This window comes from Arabidopsis lyrata, assembly GCF_000004255.2.
Source record: "Arabidopsis lyrata subsp. lyrata unplaced genomic scaffold ARALYscaffold_4, whole genome shotgun sequence".
In the NCBI taxonomy this organism is placed as follows: Eukaryota; Viridiplantae; Streptophyta; class Magnoliopsida; order Brassicales; family Brassicaceae; genus Arabidopsis; species Arabidopsis lyrata.
The window spans coordinates 10566162-10585899 of record NW_003302552.1 but is presented as its reverse complement, the minus strand read 5'-3'; the positions used below and the strand labels follow the sequence as shown (position 1 = coordinate 10585899).

Genomic DNA, 19738 nt, shown 5'->3' with positions numbered 1-19738 from the left:
TTTTGGAATATAAATTCGAATTAATAATGAAAAATCGAACTAAAATCAAATATTTATGGAAATCAAATAAAATCTGATTGTACTTATGGTAACTAATTATAAAAGCATATTCCGAACAATACTATACATTAATTACGTATAATATATACTTTCGATGATCTACTCTTGCTCAAATGTTTAGTACCTTTGCAAAGTGTTTCTCAGAAGTATCAATACAAAAGATTGCCATCTGCAATAGACTTCACAGATGAGCATCTCCCGGACATCCATCAACATCTTGTCCATCCAACACAACATGTCATAAATATCTCAAGAGGAGAAAATTAAATCCTAGAAACTAAACATGAATCTGAACCTCATCAATTGTTTCTTCTCTATGGCTTCACGTAGCATAGCCGCCTCAATAGTAGCTACCTCTGCATCAGTCTTCACGTAGCATAGCCACCTCAAAAGGCAGAGAAGAAGCAATGTGTTCTTCAAGAGATGAGTGAAAGAGAGAACAATAAGCTTTCCTCACAACAATCAAATGGTTTGGAGAAGTTTTGCAAGAGATCTCCACTATAACCTTCAAATTCTCTATGCTTTTCTTCTTCTTCTCCTTATTCAAAATCTTGTTCACAAGCCTTGCGTCTCTGCTGGATCATAAGCTCATGAAACCACAACTTTTTGAAAAATAATCAAACACATGTTTTAGAAAGAAAAAACATTAATCTTTAGCTATTAAAAATGTTGAGAATTAATTACCATGATGATGAGTAATTAAGAGATTGTGAGATTTAACAATTTCCATTTTTCGTGAAATATGAATAAACCAATTGCTGATTATTATTTCCTTAGTACACATGGAAATTAATTACCATGAAGTGTGTTCGGAGTCTTCTGGATCGGAACAGAAGCAACAAAGTCAGAGATACTGTACCACGCATCTTCTCTTAACTCCCTCATATTAACATTGAAAGGACCACGACCGATTGTACCCTCAATTTTTGTCTCTTAGGTACATGCAAAACAACAAAAGACAAATATTTCTTAAAATGACTAAACAACAAATTACAAACAAAAGACAAATATTCCTTAAGGATTTATACTAAAATAAGCAAAACTATCAAATAATCTAGTAGATCCACTAAAACATCAATTAACTAAAAAAAGAAAAAAAAGACAAAGACACACGGACCTGCTCGTCGACAAGAAGCATTTCTGTTTTACACCTAAATTTGTGGCTGCGAACCCTCCAAAGACTCAGAATTTTCACCCGAACATACTTAATCGTCCTACCTCGAGCAAGATTCGAAAGATAGATTTGCTCGGACATCTTTGAATGAAACCACCGCCCAAACCCACTGTTTTCTTTTAGAAATCAGAGAAAGATGGAAAACCTCGAACTAAATGAAACAACTATATACAGTGCACATACACGGTGGAAATTGGGCTAAGCAGTCATATCTACAAATTTTAAAACTTTTAAAAAAAAAACTTTTTTCTAATAACTATATAACACACAAAAATAGCAACAAAAAAACATTAATAACTATGCGAATCTCTAGGTTATACACAAAACGAAACTCACAACATATTAAGATAGATAACACTAATAAGAATAATTCGAACCATCGCTAACATTATATAATGAGTAAGACCAATATAAATTTCAAAACCAAAATAATCACCATTAACTAAAAATAAAATATCAAGAAAACAAAATAAATAGCAACAAACTCAAATAAAATAATTACGCATCATCCGAGTCTTCAAAGATAGGCTCCGATCCAACATCTGGTACGGTTTGATCAATACCAAACACCAAAGGGTATGATCCGTATTTATCAACAGATACATCCCTACCTTTAGCAATATATCTAAAAAACAAATAGATACTGTTGTAATGCCTAACTTTGCTTCCAATTACAGTCCCCTACAATAATAAAAAACCCAAAAAAATAAGTAGACAATAATAAACAAACAAATAATTTAGAAAACACGAAAACATCTAGAATAATAAGGCATAGAATCTAACAAATATGTAAACTACACACAACATACCTCTTTCAAAATATTTGGTCGTAATGAAATACTTCGGACCACTCAAAACATTTACAAACAAACAGAACAATTAAAATCATACCTTATAGCATGGTAAGATATTTTGATGTTCATATATACAAGACACGACATATAAGATAATAAGGAAAATAAACATACATGCTTATAAAAGCCCACGCGATCCGTAAAACACGACGGAGCAACAAATCTTCTACGCCAATTCTGTGTAGTCTAAAACGTCGGAGAAACAAATATAAAGTAATCATAAAACGATTATACGTTACATATAAATACACAAAAGTCGACAAAATACCTTATTAAAATAAAACATATCATTTGTGTATCTTCGGGAGGTGGAAGCACCAGCAGATACCTAAGCCAATGTTAAGCATTTGGGAGAAGCCATAACATCAGATTATCACGAAAATATATATACAACAAAAACCAATATATAAATAATTGCTTTGTATTGATCTTTAGTGTTAACGTCGAAATAAGACAATTAGATTCAAATAGCCAAATCATCATTTAAAGATTTAAAAAATAATATCCAACTAAAACTGATCCACAATAGCCAATACATTAGATACAAAGAATAGAAATACCTGTTTCCAATAAACCGACTCAAACCGAGATATGAGTTCATCGAGTACTTTCAAAGACACGGTAAGATGAAAATCAAACAATAACATGTCAATCCTTATACATAAACTCAAATCTATTGGACAATTTAATTACAAAATCAATACTAAACAATAAAACGCAATAAAATCGCATATAAAATATATAAGATAAGAGGAAGAAACACAAACATTTAAATAGGTAAATATATATAAAATATACAAACCAAATCTATAGAAATACCTTTCCAAACCACGTTATGTGCTCGTCAACACCACCTTTGTCGGAGAGCTTTGTCGATGGAACCTCCCACGTTATACAAAACTGAAACACATACCAAAAAAAAAAAATCAGCAAAACAAATCAACGAACTAATGCAAAAAATAAAACAAATAACACAAACAATATGCACACGACCTCTAAAGGTAAATGAAAACAATATTTGCATGACAAACAATTTGATTCATCAGAATCGTAGCTGTATAACAAAACCATAACGGTGAAAACTATCTAATGGGCACAGAAAAAATAATACATAATTCTCTGGCCGATCAACAATATATATAGCTTTAAAATTAGGGCAAACATCAATCATTATCTTAAGAAATTTAGCTTTTTAATTAGAAACTAAATCAGAAAACTAACAAAAACGAATATTAACTACTAAGATATAGAATTATCCAAATAATTAACAAATAAATTAAAGCTAAGATTCCATAATCCTTAAAGTCGAGACATTATGAAATTCGTATCCCCAATGATTACACTATACAAAAAAATAATTAAGGGTGATTAATTAAGACAAATCATATCAACACACGATTAGACTTATATACCCATAACAATTAAGAACAAAAAATTTCGAAATCGAGGGTGTTTAGGACATTATTATAGAGATCAACACACGATTAGACTTATATACCCCTAACAATGAAGAAGAAGAAATTTCGAGAAGAGCAATTACTTAAGGGTGTTTACGACAAATCATTCCAACGTTTATATACAAGCCTCCTAGGCCCTAACTTTGAATATGGTGCAAAATTACTTGTCAAATAATAGTTTTAGAGATGGTCAAATAATTAATATCATAACGTAAGAATTAAAAACAAAACTTACGTTCAACTCAAAAGTTGTTACTTACTCCCATTTGATATAAATATTTTTTTTTCCCTTCTACTAAGATACACAATTCTACACTAGATTAATTTCTTTTACATGTAATATCAAATAAAAATATTTCCATCAATACATTTTTATTTGCTTTGTCTTCTTAAAAATATTATGATTTGCTTATTGTCTTTTAATTTGAATCTTATGTTGTCTCTTTCTATTTTTGACTTTTAGTTCTCTTCTTTTGAGTTTTTTTTTTTCATTTTACAATTTAATTTACCAATCAAATATTATAAAGTATGCTATATCATGTATTATTTGGTGTAAACCTTATCATTTTCATGCATTGTTTTACCAGGAGATTATAAAAACATGTTTTCCTGGAAATGGAGAAAAAAAACGGGTTCCATGACTTTGAGGTGGTTAACTATTGTGCAATTACCAAATATATAGAAGAGAACATTCAAGCTGGTGGTTCAGAAAGATTAAACATCTTGACAAGAGAAAGAAGTTGTTCATCATGAAAGATGAATCATTGGTTCTACAAAACTATATTTCTAGCTTCAAAGATTTTGGATTCATGGCTATATATATGACATGGTAAAATGTTAGAGAGGTATCAAGTTTCAAATATTATAGTGATATGTTTCTCATTGCGTTGTATATGTTATGGAGCTAAATGAGTATTACATATAATAACTATAGTTTAACAAAATTTACATAGAGAATGTCAATAATATTTTATTAATCTTCATCAAAAAAATTATTTCTTTTTTTTTAATTCGTAGATTTAATGTGTGTTTAGATCCAAAATTTGTGTATATGCGTTTATTCAATTAAGAAAAATTATTATAAAATTAATATGCATTATATTTAAATTCAAATAAATACATGATCATCCAAATCCTAATAATTTACACTCGTTTATTATAAATTATAAGTATATTTTTTCCATCACACTAAACAGACAAATACACTCATATACATTCAATGCCTCACATCACATATTATACATTTTCTTCATGAACCCTAAATATCTTCTATATAAATTATATAATTTAGTTTTAAGTTATACTTTCTAATTTTTAATTTTATCTTTATAAAACATATGCATCAAGCCGCGATACCTAGTATCATAATAAAATTATTAATACACCCACACCCACACCCACACACACAGACATACACACAGAGAACTATATTGTCATCTCCGTTCTATTTATCTATATTTTTTATGACTTTCTTCCCAAAATCTTAACCGATAACATCTCTTTTCGTATTTTTCTTCTCTTTTCATTTCAATTTTTAGATGGTATTCATATACATGTAATGTTCATTATCATCTCAATAATTTTTTCGTGATTTGCAATCACATCAAAGTGTTTTTATATTTCTTGAAAAAAAAATCTTTTAATATATATAGATACTGAAACGTAACTGGTTCTTCTTTTTCATGCACATAATTCACCTAACCTTTGAAGAAACAGCCACAAAACTAGGGTTCCTGCAAAAATAGAAACAATTAGGACTATCTCAATCGACAAAGACCTTAGAAAAGGGAGAAATGTTTTTACATCTAGAAGTTACAAAAAGCATATCTATATTTATGATGACCGATGATGATGATCTTAAACATGCACAGCCTATGGTTTTAATATTATATCATTTATTAGAGATTGTAGTAAAGATGTTAATGGTTTGAGACTTCAGAGGACAACCAACTCAGATTCTCAAAAAAAGGGCGAACATCAGACTTGTCCATGTAATATATTGATGTAAACAAACACCAACCATGCAAAATGTTTGTCCTGTCTCATCATATACAAATGTCAGATAAAAACAGAGCAGGTATTTTATCATGATATTTTATATAGTCACGACGACAATCATTTGTGACAGTTTGTCTAGTTGATTCATTTGTGAGAATATATTTGTATAGTAGACTCAATCATGGATAATACGAAAGACATCAAAATCTTTGAATCTCTGATCCAACAACAGAGAGGCAACACTTGTTAATTACATCAAAACTTTCACCACCCAAATTTGTCGACACCTTGCAGATCCCAAAATGAATTATAGCTATTCATCTGCATGCACGACTAGTCAAATTTCTTTTATTAGTCTTCAAATATTTGTTTTACATTATGATATGATGAGAATTGGCATTTAAATATCATTTTAATAAATTATTCTTCTCATGAGAATTTTATTGGTGTGATGACTCTAGACATGTGCGGTACTCAATCCTTTCAATTTCGCTCCTGTAAAACCATCCATGTGGACCGCCTAGGTGTTGGACTACATGGATGGTGGAGAGATGAAGATCATGTAAAAGAAGCCGATCGAGACATGTTGGATCGAACATAATGTTTACTATATATATGCATTTGCAAGTGATTTCCTTGGCAGTCGACAAAATATCTCTCCAACCAACACAGATGTTAACTTTGTCTGATCTTTGAACGAAAGGAAATCTCACAAAAAAATATGTGGCACAACAAAAATGAATAATCTTATACAATGAAGAGGATTGACATGTTAAGGGACAACACTCTAGTAGATGCTCAAATCAGATGGTGATCTAAAGCAAGAGACTACCATGAAAAAAATATAATAAAATTAAGCTTGCGATCCTGGTTGTTGGAAAGGAATGGGGATAAAACTAGGGATATAGGTGAGGTTAGAATGCCTAATAAGATCAACCATATAATTTATTAGAATCTTCCTAAACAAATCTTCTTTGACAATGTAGATGCAAGCATGCCCAGTTTCATCACAAGTACACACAAATAGCCTCTTCTTACTATCGACAAAGTAACTTGGCTGAGAGTCCCAGACATTTGTGTTGTAACCTCGGGATGTCTCGTATTGACACTGTCATGAAACACATCCATACCGCGGCCGCCTCCATTACAGTCAATCTTGTGCTTTGTCACAAAAATCTCAATCTTCCTAGTCATGTAAGATTGCCTTAACAAAGAAAACCGATCTCCCCTAAAAACAGCAAGGACTTGAGTTTAGCCAAAGTCTTGTTCGTTATGCGGTAAAAGACTAAAGGTCTTGAATATCACCTTTGAAAAATCAAAGCTTCGGATGAAATATTGACGAGTTGTTGAACGATAAGCAATCCAATATAAATTCCTAGTCAAGAAAATAATAGTATCTAATTGTGGCACACCCCAATCTTGTTCGCAAGGGGCACTAATTCAAAACTTCCACGAATCAGATTGGAACTCATAAATGGCAACTTTTGGGTAGAGTTTGCCACTAGCATCGAAACAAAGATCAACCCCAAGAATCTAGTAACCCATTCGAGGTCTACTGTTATCGTACCCTAGGCCACAAAACCTGAATTCGTGATTCTCTATCAATCTCTTTTGTCTTAAACAGGGGTTCCAAACCACAAAACCTTTCTTCCAAATGCTAGATAACAAGAGCCCATCGCAATGAACTAAGCTGGTAAGTATTGGGTATGGCATGTCAAAAGTTATATCACGCACCTCAATAATCATGTGTCGTTGTCGAGATTGATGATGTCTACCGAACAAAGATGGGAATTGGTCCGTAAGATGAATTGAGGGTGCGCGCGAGCCAAGTAGTTCCTCAAGAAACTCATGTCCTCCCAAAAAGCGTTCCAAGATTCAGATACCGCTCTGGATAGAGCAAATGATTTACAAAGTATCTCTCCAACCAACTAGGATGGTAACTTGTCTGATCTTTGAACGGAAATAAAACTGGGAATATAGGTGCGGTTAGATGGCCAAAAGACCAACAATGGAATCTATTGGAATTTTCTTGAACAAATCTCCCTTGACGACGTAGATGCAGGCATGCCCTGTTTCATCACAAGTAGACACAAATAGCCTCTTCCTATTATCGATGAAGTAACTTGGCTGAGAGTCGAGACATTTGTGTTGGAACCTCGGTAAGTTGGGTATTGAGACTGTCATGAACCACATCCACGCCACGGCCTCATGGTTCCCGTCAATCTTGTGCTTGGCACCAAAACCTTAATCTTTCTAGTAAGAAAAGATTGCCTTAACACAGAAAGGCGATCTCCCATGAAAACTGCGAGGACTTGAGTATTGACGAGCAGCAGGTAGAAGACAAAAGGTCTTGAACATCTCCTTTGAAAAATCAAAGCTTCAGATGAAATATTGACGAGCCACTGAATAAAAAGCAATTCAATAAAGATTCCCATTCACAGACACGATACTATCTAACTGTGGCACACCCAAATCTTATTCGCAAGGGGCATTACTAATAAACTTGCACGCATCAGATTTGCAGTTGTAGATGGCAACGTTTTGGTAGAGTTGGCCACTTGTATCGAAATAAAAATCATACCCAAAAACCTTGTAACCCATTTCGGGCCTACTGTTATCGTACCCTATGCCACAAAACCTGAAGTCGTGATTCTCTACCATTACCAATCTCTTCCGTCTTAATTAAACAAGGGTTCCAAACCTTAAACCCTTTGTTCCAAATGTCAGATAACAAGACCCCATCGCAATGACCTAAGCGGCTATGAATTTGAATGTCTGAGTTTATCTCACATACCTCAAGTCTGGGGTCATCGTCGTCGTCGTTGATGCCCGCGGAACAAATCTGGAAATTGGTCCATACGATGAATTGACGTCGCGCGCGAGCCAAGTACTTTTCGAGAAACTCTTGTCCTCTCAAAAAGCATTACATGTCTTGCTTACGGCTCTGAATCGTGCCAGAGATTTAGTTGGCAATCGATATATTATCTCTCCGACCAAGTATGATGGTAATTTCTCCGCTGGCGCCATTAGTTAGGTCCTTGTTTTGCTTCAACAGAGAATATTCCTACTGTTTGTGCCTTATTAGAGTCATTGAATTATTTGGGCCTTATTAGCGTCACTGAATTATTTGGGCCTTATTAAAAAAATATGTTCTTATCATTTTTTAACATTCAACTAAACACTGAACAAACCACTAATGTATATCACCACAAATATCTTGTTAAATAATTACAAAATATGGAATTTATGGATAATAACAAAATTAAAAAAAAATCCATAAAGTTCTTGATAAATGTTAATATGTTAATTAAGAAAATTTACATTTATCTTTAACTTTATCTACTTATCTACTTAACATTTTTGAAGTATATTTTTGTTCCTTTCAATCGGATCGGTTTTTTTTATTATTTTGACCCGGAAATAATTGATTCGGATCCTTCCTTATTTGTGATTTTGACCCAATTTCTTTTCAATTGGATCCTTCCTTATTTGAAACTTTCCTACATAAAATCCAAAAGCTCATCGGATCTTGCTAATCCTACCTGAAAACAAATTAAAACGAAATCTACATATACAGTTTTTTTTTTGTCGTCTAGATTTATTATTAATTGCAAATTATGAGAACTGTTACATAGACGATTCTACAACTGACAATTCCTTCCGACCCTTATTAGATCCACGACAGACTACACTTTCTTCTTCATAATCTTGATGAATACCTTCAATGATCCACGACCCGTCGACACTTCCTTCTCTGCGTAGAATCTTGGCGAACGGCTATAATTGTACATCGCTGAAGATCTCTTGCACACTTGCCTCCATTAATCTGCAAATTTGTTAATAAATCGCAATATCTGGGACTCGAACCCCAAACTTCTTGGTGTAGAAGCATTAATCAACCCTTGGTCAACCAATGAGCCAAGGGGGCTTCCACCTACATATACATTTTTGCAGGGGATTTTGGTTTTTAATTCAAATGGGATGGGTTTTGACCCAGTTTAATTCTGTTCGGATCCTGGATAAAATACTTAAGGAAATATTTTTAAAGAAAAACGACATTAATTAGTAATAAATTCGTTTTTCATATTTAATATCACAAAGAATCTATTTTGGTAATATTTTCTGATTTGGGCAACGAAATATGACGAATTTATGACAAAAAAAACTAGAAAATCTATATTATTCTAAAAGCGAATCCCAAAAATAACGTTAATGGATATTTTAAGAAATATCTATACAAAAATCTAAATAGTATCCTATATTTCCGTTTTAATACCAATTTAATTGTATACATATATATAGTTCCGTTTAGATTTAATTCGATAATTTATTAGATAAGATTATATCTTATCAACCCTAAAATTATAGCCTACTCTCTTAATACTATAAACTAGGGGAGGTCCCCGCGCCCGGCGCGGGGTTGTATGTTGATTAAAACCAGATTTAGTCATTTAGGGTTATAAGTTTTAGACAATTATTGATTTAATTTTGTCAAGAGTATAATTTTTATAACGACATTAATATAAAATTATGGTAAAACGCCATAACGTTTGATATATTATTGCGAGAAAATAGTGATTATTATCCTCTGAATATAGTAAAATGCAAAACGGAAAACTAAAATCATTAGAACCAGAAAGTATAAATTTAGTAGTCTTGGTTTGCTCATCAACAACCAAAGATAATCAAAAGATCAAAATTGGATGTGTGACATTTGTCCTTTCTTCTTGTTGGAAAAGATATCTCGCATCCTCGTTACATCATGACAAGAATGATTGAATAGAATCTGCGAACACTTGTATGAAGCAGTACCTCTTCGTGTACCTTAATTATCAAAGGAATATAGTTTCAATGTCTCAAACCCCAACAATACATGTTAAATAACAAAACCAAAACAAAATACTTTCATCAATACATTGCCTCCACTCAGCGAAAAATTTATTGACATAAAACCACGGTAGTCGATACCGGAGACGCTCACAACTACAAACAACAGAAATTTCGAAGGTACCAATAGTTCTTGACTTCGAATTTAATAATGTGACAATGACAATAATGTGACATCGACAATATTATGTTAACTTACAAAATCCTTCAATTTTTACAAGACATTGAAGTTTAAAGATTATGTTCATTTGGAAACTCCTTCCATTATCCTAAAGATATTGATGTCAAAACTCTTACGTTAATTTTGATATCATGCTCTTCCTCTCCAGACTATTTTAAATAATTGCCCACTCGTCAATGACTGGCTTCTTGGGAGCAAATTCAATCTGATGAGTGTTGTTTTTGTACTTTTGTAACAGAGTATGGGATCACCTCCTGCTCCTCTGTGAGATCTTTCGAGGTATGGAATTTGGTTTTCTCTAGGATTTATCCTCGACAAAGATTGTTTTGATTTTGGACTGAGATACTTCTTGGACCGACACTCTTCTACCCATGAGATACTTAAATAATTGTCAACTCGTCAAAGATTGGGTTTTTGGGAGCAAATTCAATCAAATGAGTGTTGTCTATGCACTTTTTCAGCGGAGTCTCGGGATCACCTCATGCTCCTCTGTGAGCTCTTCCTAGGTGTGGAATTTAGTTTTCGCTAGGCTTTATCCTCGACAAAGGTTGTTGTGCTCCTGGACTAAGCTACTTTCTTGGATCCGGCACTCTTTCTCTCTAGAGTCACTTAAATAATTGCCGACTCGTAAAAGACTGGCTTCTTGGGGACAAATTTAATCCGATGAGTGTTGTCTTTGTACTTTTGTAACGGAGTCCCGAGATCACCTCTTGCTCCTCTGTGAGCTCTTCCCAGGTGTGAAATTTAGTTTTCTATAGGTTTTTTCCTCGACAAAGGTTGTTTTGCTCTTGGCCTGAGCTACTTTCATGGATCGTCGAGAGTCACTTAAATAATTGCTCACTCATCAAAGACTGGCTTCTTGGGGCCAAGTGCTGTATTTTCACTTTTGCAACAGAGTCTCGGGATCACCGCGTGTTCTTCTGTGAGATTTTTCAAGGTGTGGAATTTGGTTTTCTCTAGGATTTATCCTCCACAAAGGTTGTTTTGCTCTTGGGTTGAGCTACTTTTTGGCACCTGACGCTCTTTTTCTGTTGAGACACTTAAATAAATCTCGCTCCAATCGTCCTCTTCAGTCATTAAAGACTGGTTTCCTGGGGACAAATTCAATTCGAGGAGTGTTGTCTACGCACTTTTGCAACGGAGTCTCAGGATCACCTCATGCTCCTCTGTGAGCTCTTTCGAGGTGGGAAATTTGATTTTCTCTAGGCCTTATCCTTAACAAAGGTTGTTTTAATCTTGGGATGAGCTACTTTATTGGACCCAACGCTCTTCCTCTCCTTACACTTTTAAATAATTGCCGACTCGTAAAAGACTGGCTTCTTGGAGATAAATTCAATCCGATGAGTGTTGTCTTTGTACTTTTGCAACAGAGTCTCGAGATCACCTCTTGCTCCTCTGTGAGCTCTTCCCAGGTGTGTAATTTAGTTTTCTCTAGGCCTTGTCCTCGACAAAGGTTGTTTTGCTCTTGGCTTGAGCTACTTTCTTGAACCGTCGAGAGTCACTTAAATAATTGTCCACTCATCAAAGACTGGCTTCTTGGGGGCAAGTGTTGTATTTGCACTTTTGCAACGGAGTCTCGGGATCACCTCGTGTTCCTCTGTGAGCTTTTTCAAGGTGTGGAATTTGGTTTTCTCTAGGATTTATCCTCCACAAAGGTTGTTTTGCTCTTGGGTTGAGCTACTTTCTGGCACCTGACGCTCTTCTTCTATTGAGACACTTAAATAAATCTCCAATCATCCTCTCCAGTCGTTAAAGACTGGTTTCCTAGGGAAAAATTCAATCCGATGAGTGTTGTCTATGCACTTTTGCTACGGAGTCTCAGGATCACATCCTGCTCCTCTATGAGCTTTTCTGAGGTGGGAAATTTGATTTTCTCTAGGCCTTATCCTCAACAAAGGTTGTTATACTCTTGGGTTGAGCTACTTTATTGGACCCAACGCTCTTCCTCTCCTTACACTTTTAAAGAATTGCCCACTCATCAAAGACTGGCTTCTTGGGAACAAATTCAATCTGATGAGTGTTGTCTTTACACTTTTGCAACAGAGTCTCGGTATCACCTCATGCTCCTCTGTGAGCTCTTCCCAGGTGTGGAATTTAGTTTTCTCTAGGCTTTGTTCTCGACAAAAGTTGTTTTGCTCTTAGGCTGAGTTACTTTCTTTGTCCTAACGCTCTTCCTCTCTAGAGTCACTTAAATAATTGCCCACTCGTCAAAGACTGGCTTCTTGAGGACAAATTCAATCTGATGAGTGTCGTCTTTGCATTTTTGTAACGAAGTCTCATGATCACCTTCTGCTCCTTTGTGAGCTCTTTCCAGGTGTGGAATTTAGTTTTCTCTAGGATTTTTCCACAACAAAGGTTGTTTTGCTCTTGGATTGAGCTATTTTCTTGGACCTGACGCTCTTCCAGTCATGTGCCTTCTTTGCTTAGAAAAGTAGCATCTCAAGTGGTGGTTTATAAGTTCTGGCGACAGCGTAATAACATTCTCCATAACTCCTTGCGGCTTGCTGCTCAAATCATTTTCAAGATGGTGGAGTGGAGCTACGAAACATCATCACTTCGAGATGAACAAAGCTTATGCTTATTTGGATTCGTTATCTATTTCCAAATCTTTCTTTACTCTACTGTAGTCTTGTTTTTATCTCTTTTTTTGCCAAGGTTGCTTTTGTGTAATTATTTATCTTTTGTAAAGCCTCAAACTTCATTTTAGATCATATTTACATGTTTAGGAAAAAAATAATTCGGAAAAATGGAAACAAAAAAAATAGATAAGCTTAGTAACTAATAAAAATTTCTGTGATCCTTAGCACAAAACAACTCTGCATTCCTGCAACTTTCAGCACACATATTTTTTAGCATCATTCGGGTGCCATTGCAAACAATAGTAGCCAAAACCATAAGAAACAATATCATAGAAACGTGATCGGCTAATAAATATTCAGAAATTATATATACATGAAAAACAACAATATTCGAATACCTCGAGTGACTTCTATTCTAGTGAATCTCATGATAAATATGGTGATATTATCACATTGTTTACTCCGTTCTCTCAAAAATTTACAACAGTATCCACCATGTAGTCGACATTATAGACGTAAATTTATTATAAAATTAAGTTTTTAGCATACTACCCAAATTAAACTATAACAAATCTAATTTTGATTAAATTAATAACTTATAATTCATCTTCTAATTCCACATAAACTTGATCCAACACTTTATTATTGGTTTTCCGTCTTCAATATTTCTAACACTCACGACCCAACCAATTAAATATAATTATTTAAATTAATAGATCAAACCATAACAATGCAAAGAATAAAATATCCAAACAAAAGATATTATGGGACCAGGGAAATAAACATACTCAAAATTAAGTATCAATTTTCCTAAAAGATGCGAATGCGCAGTAATCAATCGCACCCAAGGAAGGTATATGTGAAACAAAGATTGATAAATTCCAATGAATTTTAAAATCATAAAAAGTATGACTAAGCAAACCGATAACATGAATCAAAATCTCTAAGTGTTATCCATCCAGGGCCTGCCCTGAGATTTGAAGGGCCAAATACTCAAAAAAAGTTTTTGGTTATTTTGAAAGGTTTTAAAATTTAGGGCCAATTATAGTAAAATAAATAAAATTAGGTCCGTTTCATAAATAATTTTTGTTGAAGAATTTCAGAAACAAAATTTGGGTTACAGCAAAAGTTTCTTGTTGATGTCTATAGGGCCGGCCATGTATCTATCGTCCTTGGAAAAACCTGAATCCACGATGACGATAATACTCTCTATCAATTATAGTATGTATGTCGTGACCCTAACAAACAAAATAAAATTGTTAAAGGTATAGCAATCTTTCAGCAAACAATTTATTTTATTAGAAAAACCAAAAATCTGTATAACCTCTGTATCAGTATAAGTTGGAACATATCGTCCAAGATCGAAGAACACTTAAACCTATTAAGTATCTATACTCAGATACTTTGATTTTACAAGGGAGCACTGAAGGGTGCAGATATGACACTCATGCTACGATAAAATCTTTCAAAGCATTTCTTGCTCATCTTCGGGGTTTTGTCCCATATTACGAGCCTAGCTAATCTAATCAAATATACATGATGAGAATATGTCTTTATCAAGTAAGTAGTGGATTGATTAGGGTTAAGTGGTATACCAAACCTCCTTAATTAAGACTCTTGGTCTCTTAGTCTCTGTTTCTATACCCTCTGTTTTACCTCTTTGTAAAGGAAGAATCTAGATTATTCCACTTCATGACGTATTAATTAAATTTTCCAACATGCTATTTTTACATTTCACTGAATCGTTTGCTTCGCGGAACAGTTTCCTTCAAACATTGAGAAAAAAAATCATCATTATTTGATGTTCTAAAACTGAACAACAGAGCAGATGCAGGTATATCATGGATATTGAGGCTTAGAGTTGATACAAAGTTGTTTCTGAAAGATTTACCTTGCTTTGATTTTAGTCTTTTCTCTCTGTCACATTTCCCCTTAGCACTGTCTGTTTTCTAGAAGTAGCAGACACAGTCAAAGGTGTCTGTTTCCTTTGAGCGTCAGAGCATAATCATTTCCCTACAAACCATGCGATACAATAATTAGCATTTTTCATCTATAGTATCATGTCTGATAATCAATACCTTAATGGGATTGCTTTCAATACATGTATGAGATATGTTTTTCCGCAATTTCTTGCTCCGTGGGCGATGACATTAGCATCTTTACCCTCAAAGACAGTAGAGATAAGAGGCTTTATCTCCTTTGATAGAATTAAACCTGTGATTCTGTTTTTTTTGTAGCAATAGTCCAATTTATATGAATCTTTCGAACTGCCACAACACAATAGTTAATATGGCTTGAAACGTTGCTAATCCACAACAGACTGTGAAAGATTTAACTCAAAACTCAAAAGTATATTCTACTCGGTGAGAACATTTTTGTAAAATTAGAAAATCGATAAATTAAAGATAAAAGATCAATTGAAACATCACTTGAATCTTCTTAATGCATCGTGGTTGCTTTCATTCATCCAAAACATACAATCGTTTAAAAAAAAACAAACACTATTAGAATTTATAGTAACGAAAATAATATGTATAGCCAAAAAACAAGAAGATGAGCATACCAAGGCTCCTCGGAGGCAACGATTGGTGTCTGAAAATTTTAGCAGCGTTGTGCCTCTTGTTGGTTGGAATTGGAACACCAGCTGGTGTATAAGGATCACACATAACCTGCATGTATCAATAATCAATAATTTCATGGATCTGATATAGTTCCAATTGAATTTGGTACACTAATCAGATAAAACAAACCATGAATTTGGTACACCAGCCTTTATTGAAGTTTAATATAATAATTGATGATTAAGCGTTACATAGATGGATAAAGACGTGACAATAAAAAAAGATAGATAAAAGCAAGCTTTACGTTTTTACACGCCTTGATTCAAGGCAAGACACCGAAACACCCCGTGAAACAAACCATGTTCATACCTAAATAAAAAATCCATAAAGAGATCATTATTTAAAAAAAGAGATAAAACTTCTGATCGCATCAATACAAAGAAATAATAATAATTGAGACTCCTGGTGAAAGATAATCAGAGAGAAGCAAGAGAAAAAGAAGAGTTCCCAACGATTATAGTCTATTGGGGTTGTTGAGAGGCCGTAATTTGCATCATGATGGAACCAATAATCAAACTGATATCAAATTATGTAAATACAAAATCGAAGCTTCTTTTTTTTTAGTGAAGAATATGGTAAATACAAAATCAAAGCTTCTTTTTTTTTTAGTGAAGAATATGAAATCTAAGCTGCTCGCAAAATATTATGGGAAAGCTTATAGATTTCTCAATACACCAAGCATAATTTAAATATTAAACATGAAAGTACTAAAGTGAAAAACTCACCATATGTTCGATTGAATCAACAATTTAATTGTCCTGGAATTTTTTAACGACGTTGCATCCGTAACCTATAACAATACATAAACACCATGAATTCATATGTGTAAAGCCAAATAAAATAAAACGCAAAAAAAAAAAAAAGCAAAAAAAATGGGGTTAGTTATGATTTGAAAGTGAAACCTAGAGAAGGTATTTATATTAAACTAAAAGGCGGTGTACGATCTAATTTTTTTAATTTTTGAAGATAATTACAACAACAAGAAATGAAGATTTATATATTGTGTTAGATCAAATCTTTATCAAAACAATTAATATTCCTAAAAACAATTAATAACTACTATGGATATTAATTATATAAAAATATTCCTTATTTTATTTGTTAAAAAATGGAACAATAACATAATTTTTTTTAGATTTACAATTATATTTGACATTTATTTAGATACACCATCATTATCGGTATAAAATATAAAAGAAAGTTTCTTTTATTTTATCAGATTTGTGAATTTAAAGAATATATGATAGTTGTTTTGATATTATCGGCAATATCTAAATATTTTAGAAAAGTAAATTTTACTTTTAAAAACAATTGGCTCGTAATTATCACAACATAAATTTACCATTAATATATCAAAAATATAATTAAACGATTAATTATGAGACACATCTTTTGTTGAAAAAAAAAAAGAACCAAAAAGGAAAAAAAAAACACGGAAAAGGAAGAGAAAATAAGAAGACACGACCAATCCTTTCTCCGACGTAATTGTATGTGACTCACGACCATGATTAGATTGGTGGAGATTAATCATTGGATGTTCTTGGTCGAACGATAAACCGTCATAAAAAAGGTATGTAAACTACATTTGATCCAAATTTATTTATTTTTTTCATTTTTTCGTGTTTAAGAATATTACTATTTTTTTAAATGTAAAATATATCGAATTTTTATATTTTAGGGTCAGTTAATTTTTTAATTTTAATTAATATTCGAATTAATTTAATAGAAGGTATTTAAGTAATTACGCAAAATTAAGGGCTCAACAAGAGCCGAGAGTCCGACACGTCAGCAAAAACACTTCTCAAATATTGTTATTATAGATATAGTATTCAATTTTGTTATTCTCATATCATTCAAAGGTTCACTACAAAAAAACAAATATAAGATTTGTTTGGCTCTTTCTCAAAAAATGGAAATTGTTAAATCTCTTTAAACACATGTTCTTTATATTAGCACATGCTTTCTATGATTTTCCGTAAGTATTCAATTGGTATTTTGTTTTTTTATTTGGTTTAGATTGAAGACTCCAAAAATCTTCCGGTTGCTCTTACATCAAGAATAGAAGTGACGTATACAGAACTAATAAAGTCCTCGAAGAAGACTGTATATCTAGGAGAATAAACAAATACTCCGACTGATGAGTTTATCGGCAAATAGAACGAGTCACTGGAGAAAAAGTGTAACGCATGGCTTTGTTGATTATCTAATCCTTAACTATCATTACTACTTCTCAGGTGAGTCTACAATATAATAGTATTAATTATTTATCTATTATTTTTACATTGTGTATTAAAAACAATTTGAACGTAATCAATTGCTTTTTGAATCTCCTTTTAAATTTAGAATCTCATGTGAGTAATTTCTAACTTTAACCGTAAATCTTTTAAATAAATATATATATATATATATATACATATATTATGGGAGTAGTTTCTAATCTTAACTGTGAATAAATATATATATATATATATATATATATATATATATATATTTACTTTAGGATTGCTTTCGACATTTTTGAAACGATGGAGAACCAAAACCCAAAATAAATCATCATATAGCCTTTGAACAAATTCTAAAATAATTTTAAAATTAACAATCTTAATGAATTTTTTTTTCATTGGCGGTAATTATTTTCATTGGCGGTAATTAACAAGATATTGCGCCCAACAAACATTGCCAAAAATATCTTCAAAAATTATCCACGGTTTAATTCTATAATTTCTTTTTAAAAAACCGATTAAAAGAGATAACAAAGAAAACATAATATATTTAAGAATCCTAATAAATAGTAGTTACCATAACTACTATAATTAAAATAATAATTCGAATAGTTGTTACCATAACTATTAAATCTTAACTAGATTTTAACCCGCGGTACACCGCGGAGCTATAATTTTTTTGAAAATTATCTATTGCTCTGTTTGATTTAAATGTACTTATTATATATATTACCCCGCATTAAACCCGCGGATCGATTTTTGATAACTAAATATTGAAATTTTAAGTTGAATTTATTTTGTTTAGCATTTATTGTATTTTGATAGTTAATTATACGATTTCACTCGTAGTACCGCCTCGTAATAATATTGATTCAAACCCGTCATACCATATAACCCTGTCCCGTGAAATTAAACATTATTTTGTTATTGTTTTTTATAATATTTTAATTTAAAAGACATATATAATTTGAGTCAATTAAAAAGTTTGCTTTAAATGGCTCCCAAAATATATATATATATATATATATATATATATATATATATATTTTAATTGTTATAGAGTTCAAATATCATTAATATTATAAAGTTTTTATAAAATTTAAATATTATAAATACTTTAAACGTTTTATCATCTTAAAATATTTACAATGTTTAAACTTCTTATAAATTCTTATAAAGTTTAAATATTTATAATACTTGAAACTTCATAAAAGTTTTAATATCGACCCAAACTTCATAATTGTATTTTGGTTGTTAGTTCTAAGATTTCACTCGTAGTATATCGTTCCGTATTAATATCGACACAAACCCGTCACACCATATAATCTCGTCCCGTGAAATTAAACATCATGTTATTTTTCTTTTTAATAATAATTTTATTTAGAAGACATATAATTAGAGTTCATTTAAAAGTTTGTTTTTAAATTGTCTCTATAGTATATATATTTATAATTTTTATAGAGTTCAAATGTTATTAATAGATAAAGTTTTTTTTATAGAATTGAAATATTACAGATACTTTTAAAGTTTTATAAAATTTAAATATTTATAATATTTAAATTTCTTATAAGTTAAAAATTAATAATATTTAAAATTCTTATAAAGTTAAAATATTCATAATATTTGAAACCTAATGAAATAATAATAATCTAAAATAACATATTATTCCGTAGACATAAATAATATTTATATATTTGGTAATAAT

General features: G+C 32.0%; 3 long non-coding RNA genes across 5 annotated transcripts; all 3 read right to left on the bottom strand.

Annotated features, from left to right (window-relative positions):
• Positions 1-6377: 6377 nt before the first annotated feature.
• On the bottom strand, positions 6378-8550 carry LOC110228958. Its single transcript, XR_002332464.1, has 2 exons — positions 6849-8550; positions 6378-6771 (listed from the first exon to the last, which is right to left on the bottom strand). It is a non-coding gene; the product is annotated as an uncharacterized LOC110228958 (long non-coding RNA).
• A 5711-nt stretch (positions 8551-14261) lies between these two features.
• LOC110228936 lies at positions 14262-15647 on the bottom strand. Of its 3 annotated transcripts, none has more exons than XR_002332440.1 (3): positions 15082-15625; positions 14515-14956; positions 14262-14428 (listed from the first exon to the last, which is right to left on the bottom strand). It is a non-coding gene; the product is annotated as an uncharacterized LOC110228936 (long non-coding RNA). The 3 variants fall into 3 exon arrangements; XR_002332439.1 differs by lacking the exon at positions 14262-14428 and having other exon boundaries at positions 14467-14956; positions 15082-15203; positions 15292-15646; XR_002332438.1 differs by lacking the exon at positions 14262-14428 and having other exon boundaries at positions 14467-14956; positions 15082-15647.
• A 40-nt stretch (positions 15648-15687) lies between these two features.
• LOC110228935 lies at positions 15688-16613 on the bottom strand. Its single transcript, XR_002332437.1, has 3 exons — positions 16537-16613; positions 16056-16120; positions 15688-15859 (listed from the first exon to the last, which is right to left on the bottom strand). It is a non-coding gene; the product is annotated as an uncharacterized LOC110228935 (long non-coding RNA).
• Positions 16614-19738: the final 3125 nt, after the last annotated feature.